We start from the raw sequence: 13,456 nt of genomic DNA on the forward strand, positions 1-13,456 counted from the left end.
ACTACACGCCCGAAACAGAACACTCTGTCCCCATAACTGGCTGAAAGAAAACAGGAAAACAGGTCTACAGCACTCCTGACACACAGGCTTATAGGACAGTCTAGCCACTGTCAGAAATAGCAGAACAAAGTAACACTAGAGATAATCTGATGGCGACAGGCAAGCACAGGAACTCAAGCAACAGAAACCAAGACTACATGACATCATCGGAGCCCAATTCTCCCACCAAAATAAACATGGAATATCCAAACCCACCAGAAAAGCAAGATCTAGTTTCAAAATCATATTTGATCATGATGCTGGAGGACTTCAAGAAAGACGTGAAGAACTCCCTTAGAGAACAAGTAGAAGCCTACAGAGAGGAATCGCAAAAATGCCTGAAAGAATTCCAGGAAAACATAAACAAACAAGTAGAAACCCATAGAGAGGAGACACAAAAATCCCTGAAAGAAATCCAGGAAAACACAATCAAATAGTTGAAGGAATTAAAAATGGAAATAGAAGCAATGAAGAAAGAACACAGGGAAACAACCCTGGATATAGAAAATTAAAAGAAGAGACAAGGAGCTGTAGATACAAGCTTCACCAACAGAATACAAGAGATGGAAGAGAGTATCTCGGGAGCAGAAGATTCCCTAGAAATCATTTACTCAACTGTCAAAGATAATGTAAAGCAGAAAAACCTACTGGTCCAAAACATACAGGAAATCCAGGACTCAATGAGAAGATCAAACCTAAGGATAATAGGTATAGAAGAGAGTGAAGACTACCAGCTCAAAGGACCAGTAAATATCTTCAACAAAATCATAGAAGAAAACTTCCCTAACCTAAAAAAAGAGATACCCATAGGCATACAAGAAGCCTACAGAACTCCAAATAGATTGGACCAGAAAAGAAACACCTCCTGTCACATAATAGTCAAAACACCAAACGCACAAAATAAAGAAAGAATATTAAAAGCAGTAAGGGAAAAAGGTCAAGTAACATATAAAGGCAGACCTATCGGAATCACACCAGACTTTTCGCCAGAAACTATGAAGGCCAGAAGATCCTGCACTGATGTCATACAGACCCTAAGAGAACACAAATGCCAGCCCAGGTTACTGTATCCTGCAAAACTCTCAATTAACATAGATGGAGAAACCAAGATATTTCATGACAAAACCAAATTTACAAAATATCTTTCTACAAATCCAGCACTACAAAGGATAATAAATGATAAAGCCCAACATAAGGAGGCAGGCTATACCCCAGAAGAAGCAAGAAACTAATGGTCTTGGCAACAAAACAAGGAGAAGAAAAGCACACAAACAAAACCTCACATCCAAATATGAATATAACGGGAAGCAATAATCACTATTCCTTAAGATCTCTCAACATCAATGGCCTCAACTCCCCAATAAAAAGACATAGGTTAACAAACTGGATACGCAACGAGGACCCTGCATTCTGCTGCCTACAGGAAACACACCTCAGAGACAAAGACAGACACTACCTCAGAGTGAAAGGCTGGAAAACAACTTTCCAAGCAAATGGTCAGAAGAAGCAAGCTGGAGTAGCCATTCTAATATCAAATAAAATCAATTTTCAATTAAAATTCATCAAAAAAGATAAGGAAGGACACTTCATATTCATCAAAGGAAAAATCCACCAAGATGAACTCTCAATCCTAAATATCTATGCCCCAAATACAAGGGCACCTACATACGTAAAAGAAACCTTACTAAAGCTCAAAACACACATTGCACCTCACACAATAATAGTGGGAGATTTCAACACCCCACTCTCATCAATGGACAGATCATGGAAACAGAAATTAAACAAAGATGTAGACAGACTAAGAGAAGTCATGAGCCAAATGGACTTAACGGATATTTATAGAACATTCTATCCTAAAGCAAAAGGATATACCTTCTTCTCAGCTCCTCATGATACTTTCTCCAAAATTGACCATATAGTTGGTCAAAAAACGGGCCTCAACAGGTACAGAAAGATAGAAATAATCCCATGCGTGCTATCGGACCACCACGGCCTAAAACTGGTCTTCAATAAAAATAAGGGAAGAATGCCCACATATACGTGGAAATTGAACAATGCTCTACTCAATGATAACCTAGTCAAGGAAGAAATAAAGAAAGAAATTGAAAACTTTTTAGAATTTAATGAAAATGAAGGTACAACATACCCAAACTTATGGGACACAATGAAAGCTGTGCTAAGAGGAAAACTCATAGCGCTGTGTGCCTGCAGAAAGAAACAGGAAAGAGCATATGTCAGCAGCTTGACAGCACACCTAAAAGCTCTAGAACAAAAAGAAGCAAATACACCCAGGAGGAGTAGAAGGCAGGAAATAATCAAACTCAGAGCTGAAATCAACCAAGTAGAAACAAAAAGGACAAATACTCAAGTTAATAAAAAATAAAAAAATAAAAAAATAAAAGAATTCACTCTCTGAAATAGACAGCATGACTTTAAATCCCCAATCTATAGGTTATCTATAGGATAATGTCTATCAATTTCTTGTTTGTGCATTTGTACTTCTCTTTATGTATTATAATTGCATTATTTTTAATGTATTGTTTGAGAATTCCAAAAAAAAAAAAAAAGAAACAAAAAGGACCATAGAAAGAATCAACAGAACCAAAAGTTGGTTCTTTGAGAAAATCAACAAGATAGATAAACCCTTAGCCAGAATAACGAGAGGACACAGAGAGTGTGTCCAAATTAACAAAATCAGAAATGAAAAGGGAGACATAACTACAGATTCAGAGGAAATTCAAAAAATCATCAGATCTTACTATAAAAGCCTATATTCAACAAAACTTGAAAATCTACAAGAAATGGACAATTTCCTAGACAAATACCAGGTACCGAAGTTAAATCAGGAACAGATAAACCAGTTAAACAACCCCATAACTCCTAAGGAAATAGAAGCGGTCATTAAAGGTCTCACAACCAAAAAGAGCCCAGGTCCAGACGGGTTTAGTGCAGAATTCTATCAAACCTTCATAGAAGACTTCATACCAATATTATCCAAACTATTCCACAAAATTGAAACAGATGGATCACTCCCGAGTTCCTTCTCTGAAGCCACAATTACTCTTATACCTAAACCACACAAAGACCCAACAAAGAAAGAGAACTTCAGACCAATTTCCCTTATGAATATCGACGCAAAAATACTCAATAAAATTCTGGCAAACCAAATCCAAGAGCACATCAAAACAATCATCCACCATGATCAAGTAGGCTTCATTCCAGGCATGCAAGGATGGTTTAATATACAGAAAACCATCAACGTGATCCATTATATAAACAAACTGAAAGAACAAAACCGCACGATCAGTTCATTAGATGCTGAGAAAGCATTTGACAAAATTCAACACCCCTTCATGATAAAAGTCCTGGAAAGAATAGGAGTTCAAGGCCCATACCTAAACATAGTAAAAGCCATATAAAGCAAACCAGTTGCTAACATTAAACTAAATGGAGAGAAACTTGAAGCAATCCCACTAAAATCAGGGACTAGACAAGGCTGCCCACTCTCTCCCTACTTATTCAATATAGTTCTTGAAGTTCTAGCCAGAGCAATCAGACAACAAAAGGAGGTCAAGGGGATACAGATCGGAAAAGAAGAAGTCAAAATATCACTATTTGCAGATGATATGATAGTATATTTAAGTGATCCCAAAAGTTCCACCAGAGAACTACTAAAGCTGATAAACAACTTCAGCAAAGTGGCTGGGTATAAAATTAACTCAAATAAATCAGTAGCCTTCCTCTATACAAAAGAGAAACAAGCCGAGAAAGAAATTAGGGAAATGACACCCTTCATAATAGACCCAAATAATATAAAGTACCTCGGTGTGACTTTAACCAAGCAAGTAAAAGATCTGTACAATAAGAACTTCAAGACACTGAAGAAAGAAATTGAAGAAGACCTCAGAAGATGGAAAGATCTCCCATGCTCATAGTTTGGCAGGATTAATATAGTAAAAATGGCCATTTTACCAAAAGCGATCTACAGATTCAATGCAATCCCCATCAAAATACCAATCCAATTCTTCAAAGAGTTAGACAGAACAATTTGCAAATTCAACTGGAATAACAAAAAACCCAGGATAGCTAAAGCTTTCCTCAACAATAAAAGGACTTCAGGGAGAATCACTATCCCTGAACTCAAGCAGTATTACAGAGCAATAGTGATAAAAACTGCATGGTATTGGTACAGAGACAGACAGATAGACCAATGGAATAGAATTGAAGATCCAGAAATAAACCCACACACCTATGGTCACTTGATTTTTGACAAAGGAGCCAAAACCATCCAATGGAAAAAAGATAGCATTTTCAGCAACTGGTGCTGGTTCAACAGGAGGTCAACATGTAGAGGAATGCAGATCGATCCATCCTTATCACCCTGTACAAAGCTTAAATCCAAGTGGATCAAGGACCTCCACATCAAACCAGACACACTCAAACTAATAGAAGAAAAACTAGGGAAGCATCTGGAACACTTGGGCACTGGAAAAAATTTCCTGAACAAAACACCAATGGCTTATGCTCTAAGATCAAGAATCGACAAATGGGATCTCATAAAACTGCAAAGCTTCTGTAAGGCAAAGGACACTGTGGTTAGGACAAAACGGCAACCAACAGATTGGGAAAAGATCTTTACCAATCCTACAACAGATAGAGGCCTTATATCCAAAATATACAAAGAACTCAAGAAGTTAGACCGCAGGGAAACAAATAACCCTATTAAAAAATGGGGTTCAGAGCTAAACAAAGAATTCACAGCTGAGGAATGCCGAATGGCTGAGAAACACCTAAAGAAATGTTCAACATCTTTAGTCATAAGGGAAATGCAAATCAAAACAACCCTGAGATTTCACCTCACACCAGTGAGAATGGCTAAGATCAAAAACTCAGGTGACAGCAGATGCTGGCGAGGATGTGGAGAAAGAGGAACACTCCTCCATTGTTGGTGGGATTGCAGACTGGTAAAACCATTCTGGAAATCAGTCTGGAGGTTCCTCAGAAAATTGGACATTGAACTGCCTGAGGATCCAGCTATACCTCTCTTGGGCATATACCCAAAAGATGCCTCAACATATAAAAGAGACACGTGCTCCACTATGTTCATCGCAGCCTTATTTATAATAGCCAGAAGCTGGAAAGAACCCAGATGCCCTTCAACAGAGGAATGGATACAGAAAATGTGGTACATCTACACAATGGAATATTACTCAGCTATCAAAAACAACGAGTTTATGAAATTCGTAGGCAAATGGTTGGAACTGGAAAATATCATCCTGAGTGAGCTAACCCAATCACAGAAAGACATACATGGTATGCACTCATTGATAAGTGGCTATTAGCCCAAATGCTTGAATTACCCTAGATCCCTAGAACAAACGAAACTCAAGACGGATGATCAAAATGTGAATGCTTCACTCCTTCTTTAAATGAGGAAAAAGAATACCCTTGGCAGGGAAGGGAGAGGCAAAGATTAAAACAGAGACTGAAGGAACACCCATTCAGAGCCTGCCCCACATGTGGCCCATACATATACAGCCACCCAATTAGACAAGATGGATGAAGCAAAGAAGTGCAGACCGACAGGAGCCGGATGTAGATCGCTCCTGAGAGACACAGCCAGAATACAGCAAATATAGAGGCGAATGCCAGCAGCAAACCACTGAACTGAGAATAGGTCCCCTATTGAAGGAATCAGAGAAAGAACTGGAAGAGCTTGAAGGGGCTCGAGACCCCAAAAGTACAACAATGCCAAGCAACCAGAGCTTCCAGGGACTAAGCCACTACCTAAAGACTATACATGGACTGACTCTGGACTCTGACCCCATAGGTAGCAATGAATATCCTAGTAAGAGCACCAGTTGAAGGGGAAGCCCTGGGTCCTGCTAAGACTGAACCCCCAGTGAACTAGTCTATGGGGGGAGGGCGGCAATGGGGGGAGGGTTGGGAGGGGAACACCCATAAGGAAGGGGAGGGGGGAGGGGGATGTTTGCCCGGAAACCGGGAAAGGGAATAACACTCGAAATGTATATAAGAAATACTCAAGTTAATAAAAAAAAAAAAAAAAAAAACAAAGTCAAAAAAAAAAAAGAAAGAAAAAAAATAAAAAAAAAATCAAAAAAAAAAAGAAATACTCAAGTTAATAAAAAAAAAAAAAAAAGACACGTGCTCCACTATGTTCATCGCAGCCTTATTTATAATAGCCAGAAGCTGGAAAGAACCCAGATGCCCTTCAACAGAGGAATGGATACAGAAAATGTGGTACATCTACACAATGGAATATTACTCAGCTATCAAAAACAATGGCTTTATGAAATTCGTAGGCAAATAGTTGGAACTGGAAAATATCTTCCTGAGTGAGCTAACCCAATCACAGAAAGGCATACATGGTATGCACTCACTGATAAGTGGCTTTTAGCCCAAATGCTTGAATTACCCTAGATCCCTAGAACAAATGAAACTCAAGAAGGATGATCAAAATGTGAATGCTTCACTCCTTCTTTAAATGAGGAAAAAGAATACCCTTGGCAGGGAAGAGAGAGGCAAAGATTAAAACAGAGACTGAAGGAACACCCATTCAGAGCCTGCCCCACATGTGGCCCATACATATACAGCCACCCAATTAGACAAGATGGATGAAGCAAAGAAGTGCAGACCGACAGGAGCCCGATGTAGATCGCTCCTGAGAGACACAGCCAGAATACAGCAAATACAGAGGCGAATGCCAGCAGCAAACCACTGAACTGAGAATAGGACCCCCGTTGAAGGAATCAGTGAAAGAACTGGAAGAGCTTGAAGGGGCTCGAGACCCCATATGTACAACAATGCCAAGCAACCAGAGCTTCCAGGGACTAAGCCACTACCTAAAGACTATACATGGACTGACCCTGGACTCTGACCTCATAGGTAGCAATGAATATCCTAGTAAGAGCACCAATGGAAGGGGAAGCCCTGGGTCCAGTGAACTAGACTGTTGGGGGGAGGGCGGCAATGGGGGGAGGGTTAGGAGGGGAATACCCATAAGGAAGGGGAGGGGGGAGGGGGATGTTTGCCCAGAAACCAAAGAATTATTATTAAGTATTGAATAAATTAAAAAAAAACCAGTTGGATTCTAGTGAGTTCCAGGGCAGCCTACTTTGCATCCAAAAAAAAAAAAAGAATTAAAAAAAAATGACAGCAGAAAGGTAACATCGTTAAATCAGGAACTTACAGGTAGGCATAGAGCAACTGAGGAAGCCCTGCTGAAACAGCCCTGTTGAAATTTCCCATAGAGGGAGCAAGGAGTAAAGTGGAGCTTCTGGCTCTCTCCAATTGCAGAGAAATTCCATATTATAGGATAAACATAATTTTCATATTATAGGGCCTTCTCCTCCTCACACCCAAAGTCTGCTTTCAACATGCTTAAACATTGCATATGACAATTAACCAAAATAATGTAGATTTTATTTGCCTCAGAACATTCTAGGATATAGATACATTTAGCAGTTAATTATATTAAATAATTAATAAACAAAAAATGTATATAACTTATAAATGACAAAAATGTACAAAAATAAAAACAGCCTTAAAGTGATTTGACCTGGAAACCGAAGTATTTCCAGTTCATTTACCATCAAGAACTTTTAACTTAAGGATCAAGAAGTCTTTTGATACTACAAATCACTAGCTCCCAAACTCAGAGTTCAAAACCACGGGACCAATATGATTGACTATGTAGTACAAAGAGGATATTTTACATTTGCTTAGATCATTCAAGTTAACTAATCCAATAGTGGCTGCTGGTTGCATACTGGAGTTACTAAGAACCTGGTACCTATTCCATCCACAAGACCAGAGAAACAACAGAACTGATTTGGATTTGGTTGCCTTTTTATATTATATCCATTATGATATACACAATGGGAATCATTTGGTAAGACAGATCCACAGAAACTGGAGCTTAAAATATATTCTGTTGAAGCTAAAGAAACAAGTTAAACACCAGTTAAAGTCAGAAGGGAATGATGACTATTAAAAAGGTTACATGAAACAGCTATAGTATACATTCATAACTTGTGGGTACAAGTTCAGAGCTTGAACCAGATTTTAGCCCATCCTACCAAAGGCAATCTACAGACGCAATCCCCATCAAAATTCCAACTCAATTCTTCATAGAGTTAGAAACAGCAATTCTCAAATTCATTTGGAATAACAAAAGACCCAGGATAGCAAAAACTATTCTCAACAGTGAAAGAACATCTGAGGGAATGACCATCCCTGACCTCAAGCAGTATTACAGAGCAATAGTGATAACAACTGTATGGTATTGGTACAGAGACAGGCAGGTAGATCAATGGAATAGAATTAAAGACCCAGAAATGAACCCACACACCTGTGGTCACTTCATATTTGACAAAGAAGCTAAAACCGTCCAGTGGAAAAAAGACAGCATTTTCAGCAAATGGTGCTGGTTCAACTGGCAGTCAGCATGTAGAAAAATGCAAAGTGATACATTCATATCTCCCTGTACAAAGCTCAAGTCCAAGTGGATCAAGGACCTCCACATAAAACCAGATATACTAAATCTAATAGAAGAAAAAGTGGGGGAAAGTCTCAAACATATGGGCACTGGGGAAAATTTCCTGAACAGAACACCAGTGGCTTATGCTCTAAGATCAAAAATTGACAAATGGGACCTCATAAAAGTGCAGAGCTTCTGTAAGGCAAAGGACACTGTGAATAGGAGAAAACAGCAACCAACAGATTGGGAAAAGATCTTTACCAATCCTACAACAGATAGAGGCCTTATATCCAAAATATACAAAGAACTCAAGAAGTTAGACTTCAGAGAACCAAATAACTCTACTTAAAAATGGGGAACAAAGCTAAGCATAGAATTCTCAACTGAGGAATATTGAATGGCTGAGAAGCACCTAAAGAAATGTTCAACATCCTTAGTCATCAGGGCAATGCAAATCAAAACAACCCTGATATTCCACCTAACACCAGTCAAAACTGCAAAGATCAAAAACTCAGGTGACAACAGATGCTGGCAAGGATGTGGAGAAATAGAAACACTTCTCCATTTCTGGTGAGATTGCAAGCTGGTACTACTGTGGAAATCAGTCTTGCAGTTCCTCAGAAAATTGGACATAGTACTACCAGAGGACCAAGTTATACCACTCATGGGTATAAACCCAAAAGATGCTCCAATATGTAATAAGAACACATGTTCCACTATTTTCATAGCAGCCATATTTATAATAGCCAGAAACTGGAAACAACCCAGATGTCCCTCAACAGAGGAATAGACAGAGAAAATATGGTACGTTGAAACAATAAAATACTACTCAGCTATTAAAAACAATGACTTCATGAAATTCTTAGGCAAATGGATGGATCTAGAAAATATCATTCTGAGTAAGGTAGCTCGGTCACAAAAGAACACACATGGTATGTACTCATTGATAAGTTGATATTAGGGAAAGAGCTTGGAGTACCCAGGATACAACTCACAGACCACATGAATCTCAAGAGGAAGGAAGACCAAAGGATGATTGGTTCACTCCTACTTAGAAAGAGGAACAAAATAATCAAGGGATGTAGAGGGTAGAAGGGACTCGGGAGGATAACAGGATGGGGAGGGAGGAAAGAGGGGCAGGGTCAGATATGCGGTGAGATGGAGGAGATGTACAGAGGGGCAGGAAATTGAACAAAGGTGTACAGCAATGGGAGATGGGGAACTGGGGTTAGCAACCAGAAAACTCAGATGCCAGGAAACGAAGAGCCTCCCAGGCCCCCATGGGGATAACATTAGCTGAAATACCCCCACAAAGAGGAGGGAGAACCTATCTAGACCCTACCCAGAGGTTAGGCATGCTCACACCCACTCCCTGCCAGGTAAACAGATGGGGCCACCCACCCATCTCCAAATTTTAACCCAGAATTGCTCCTGTCTAAAGAAAATACAGGGACAAAGAGTGGAGCAGAGACTAAAGGAAAGGCCATCCAGAGACTGCCCCACCTGGGGATCTATCCCACATGCAGACATCAAACCCAGACACTATTGCTGATGCCAAGAAGTGCTTGCTAACAGGAACCTGATACAGCTATCGCCTGAGAGGCTTTGTCAGATTCTGACCAATACAGATGGGAATGCTCAGAGCCAACCATGAGACTGATCACAGGGACCCCCAATGGAGGAGTTAGGGAAAGGACTGCAGAAGCTGAAGGGGCCTTATCTGGCATCAATGGAATGGGAGGCCCGTGAAGGCTCCTGTGAAGGTTTGATGCCCCAATGTAGAGAAATCCTAGGTGGTAAGGTGGGAGTGGGTTGGTGGGTGGGTGAGGGAGTACCCTCATAGAAGCAGGGTAAAGGGAATAGGATGCCGGGGTTGTAGAGGGAAACCAGGAAAGGGGATAGATAACATTTGAAATGTAAATAAAGTATCCAATTTAGAAAAATAATGAGTAATCTCAGAGTCTGAATAAGTTTACTGATCCCACTTTAGGGATGATTGTATATTCTGACATGTGGAAGAGCCTATTCAAGGTACCCACTACTAAACAGTTACTACCTTTCTTTTTTTTTTTTTTATTAACTTGAGTATTTATTATATACATTTCAAGTGGTATTCCCTTTCCCGGTTTCTGGGCAAACATCCCCCTCCCCCCTCCCCTTCCTTATGGGTATTCCCCTCCTACCCTCCCCCCATTGCCGCCCTCCCCCCAACAGTCTAGTTCACTGGGGGTTCAGTCTTAGCAGGACCCAGGGCTTCCCCTTCCATTGGTGCTCTTACTAGGATATTCATTGCTACCTATGAGGTCAGAGTCCAGGGTCAGTCCATGTATAGTCTTTAGGTAGTGGCTTAGTCCCTGGAAGCTCTGGTTGCTTGGCATTGTTGTACATATGGGGTCTCGAGCCCCTTCAAGCTCTTCCAGTTCTTTCACTGATTCCTTCAACGGGGGTCCTATTCTCAGTTCAGTGGTTTGCTGCTGGCATTCGCCTCTGTATTTGCTGTATTCTGGCTGTGTCTCTCAGGAGCGATCTACATCGGGCTCCTGTCGGTCTGCACTTCTTTGCTTCATCCATCTTGTCTAATTGGGTGGCTGTATATGTATGGGCCACATGTGGGGCAGGCTCTGAATGGGTGTTCCTTCAGTCTCTGTTTTAATCTTTGCCTCTCTCTTCCCTGCCAAGGGTATTCTTTTTCCTCATTTAAAGAAGGAGTGAAGCATTCACATTTTGATCATCCTTCTTGAGTTTCATTTGTTCTAGGGATCTAGGGTAATTCAAGCATTTGGGCTAAAAGCCACTTATCAGTGAGTGCATACCATGTATGCCTTTCTGTGATTGGGTTAGCTCACTCAGGAAGATATTTTCCAGTTCCAACTATTTGCCTACGAATTTCATAAAGCCATTGTTTTTGATAGCTGAGTAATATTCCATTGTGTAGATGTACCACATTTTCTGTATCCATTCCTCTGTTGAAGGGCATCTGGGTTCTTTCCAGCTTCTGGCTATTATAAATAAGGCTGCAATGAACATAGTGGAGCACGTGTCTTTTTTTTTTTTTTATTAACTTGAGTATTTCTTTTTTTTTGATTTTTTTTTTATTTTTTTTCTTTCTTTTTTTTTTAATTAACTTGAGTATTTCTTATATACATTTCGAGTGTTATTCCCTTTCCCGGTTTCCGGGCAGACATCCCCCTCCCCCCTCCCCTTCCTTATGGGTGTCCCCCTCCCAACCCTCCCGCCATTGCCGCCCTCCCCCCATAGTCTAGTTCACTGGGGGTTCAGTCTTAGCAGGAACCAGGGCTTCCCCTTCCACTGGTGCTCTTACTAGGATATTCATTGCTACCTATGAGGTCAGAGTCCAGGGTCAGTCCATGTATAGTCTTTAGGTAGTGGCTTAGTCCCTGGAAGCTCTGGTTGCTTGACATTGTGGTACTTTTGGGGTCTCGAGCCCCTTCAAGCTCTTCCAGTTCTTTCTCTGATTCCTTCAACGGGGGACCTATTCTCAGTTCAATGGTTTGCTGCTGGCATTTGCCTCTGTATTTGCTGTATTCTGGCTGTGTCTCTCAGGAGCGATCTACATCCGGCTCCTGTCGGTCTGCACTTCTTTGCTTCATCCATCTTGTCCAATTGGGTGGCTGTATATGTATGGGCCACCTGTGGGGCAGGCTCTGAATGGGGTTCCTTCAGTCTCTGTTTTAATCTTTGCCTCTCCCTTCCCAGCCAAGGGTATTCTTTTTCCTCATTTAAAGAAGGAGTGAAGCATTCACATTTTGATCATCCGTCTTGAGTTTCGTTTGTTCTAGGGATCTAGGGTAATTCAAGCATTTGGGCTAATAGCCACTTATCAATGAGTGCATACCATGTATATCTTTCTGTGATTGGGTTAGCTCACTCAGGATGATATTTTCCAGTTCCAACCATTTGCCTACGAATTTCATAAACTCGTTGTTTTTGATAGCTGAGTAATATTCCATTGTGTAGATGTACCACATTTTCTGTATCCATTCATCTGTTGAAGGGCATCTGGGTTCTTTCCATTTTCTGGCTATTATAAATAAGGCTGCGATGAACATAGTGGAGCACGTGTCTCTTTTATATGTTGAGGCATCTTTTGGGTATATGCCCAAGAGAGGTATAGCTGGATCCTCAGGCAGTTCAATGTCCAATTTTCTGAGGAACCTCCAGACTGATTTCCAGAATGGTTTTACCAGTCTGCAATCCCACCAACAATGGAGGAGTGTTCCTCTTTCTCCACATCCTCGCCAGCATCTACTGTCACCTGAGTTTTTTATCTTAGCCATTCTCACTGGTGTGAGGTGAAATCTCAGGGTTGTTTTGATTTGCATTTCCCTTATGACTAAAGATGTTGAACATTTCTTTAGGTGTTTCTCAGGCATTCGGCATTCCTCAGCTGTGAATTCTTTGTTTAGCTCTGAACCCCATTTTTTAATAGGATTATTTGTTTCCCTGCGGTCTAACTTCTTGAGTTCTTTGTATATTTTGGATATAAGGCCTCTATCTGTTGTAGGATTGGTAAAGATCTTTTCCCAATCTGTTGGTTGCCGTTTTGTCCTAACCACAGTGTCCTTTGCCTTACAGAAGCTTTGCAGTTTTTGAGATCCCATTTGTCGATTCTTGATCTTAGAGCATAAGCCATTGGTGTTTTGTTCAGGAAATTTTTTCCAGTGCCCACGTGTTCCAGATGCTTCCCTAGTTTTTCTTCTATTAGTTTGAGTGTGTCTGGTTTGATGTGGATGTCCTTGAACCACCTGGACTCAAGCTTTATACAGGGTGACAAGGATGGATCGATCTGCATTCCTCTACCTGTTGCCCTCCAGTTGAACCAGCACCATTTGCTGAAAATGCCATCCCCTTTCCATTGGATGGTTTTGGCTGCCCCGTCAAAAATCAAGTGACCAT

This window comes from Rattus norvegicus, chromosome 9, assembly GCF_036323735.1.
Source record: "Rattus norvegicus strain BN/NHsdMcwi chromosome 9, GRCr8, whole genome shotgun sequence".
In the NCBI taxonomy this organism is placed as follows: domain Eukaryota; kingdom Metazoa; phylum Chordata; class Mammalia; order Rodentia; family Muridae; genus Rattus; species Rattus norvegicus.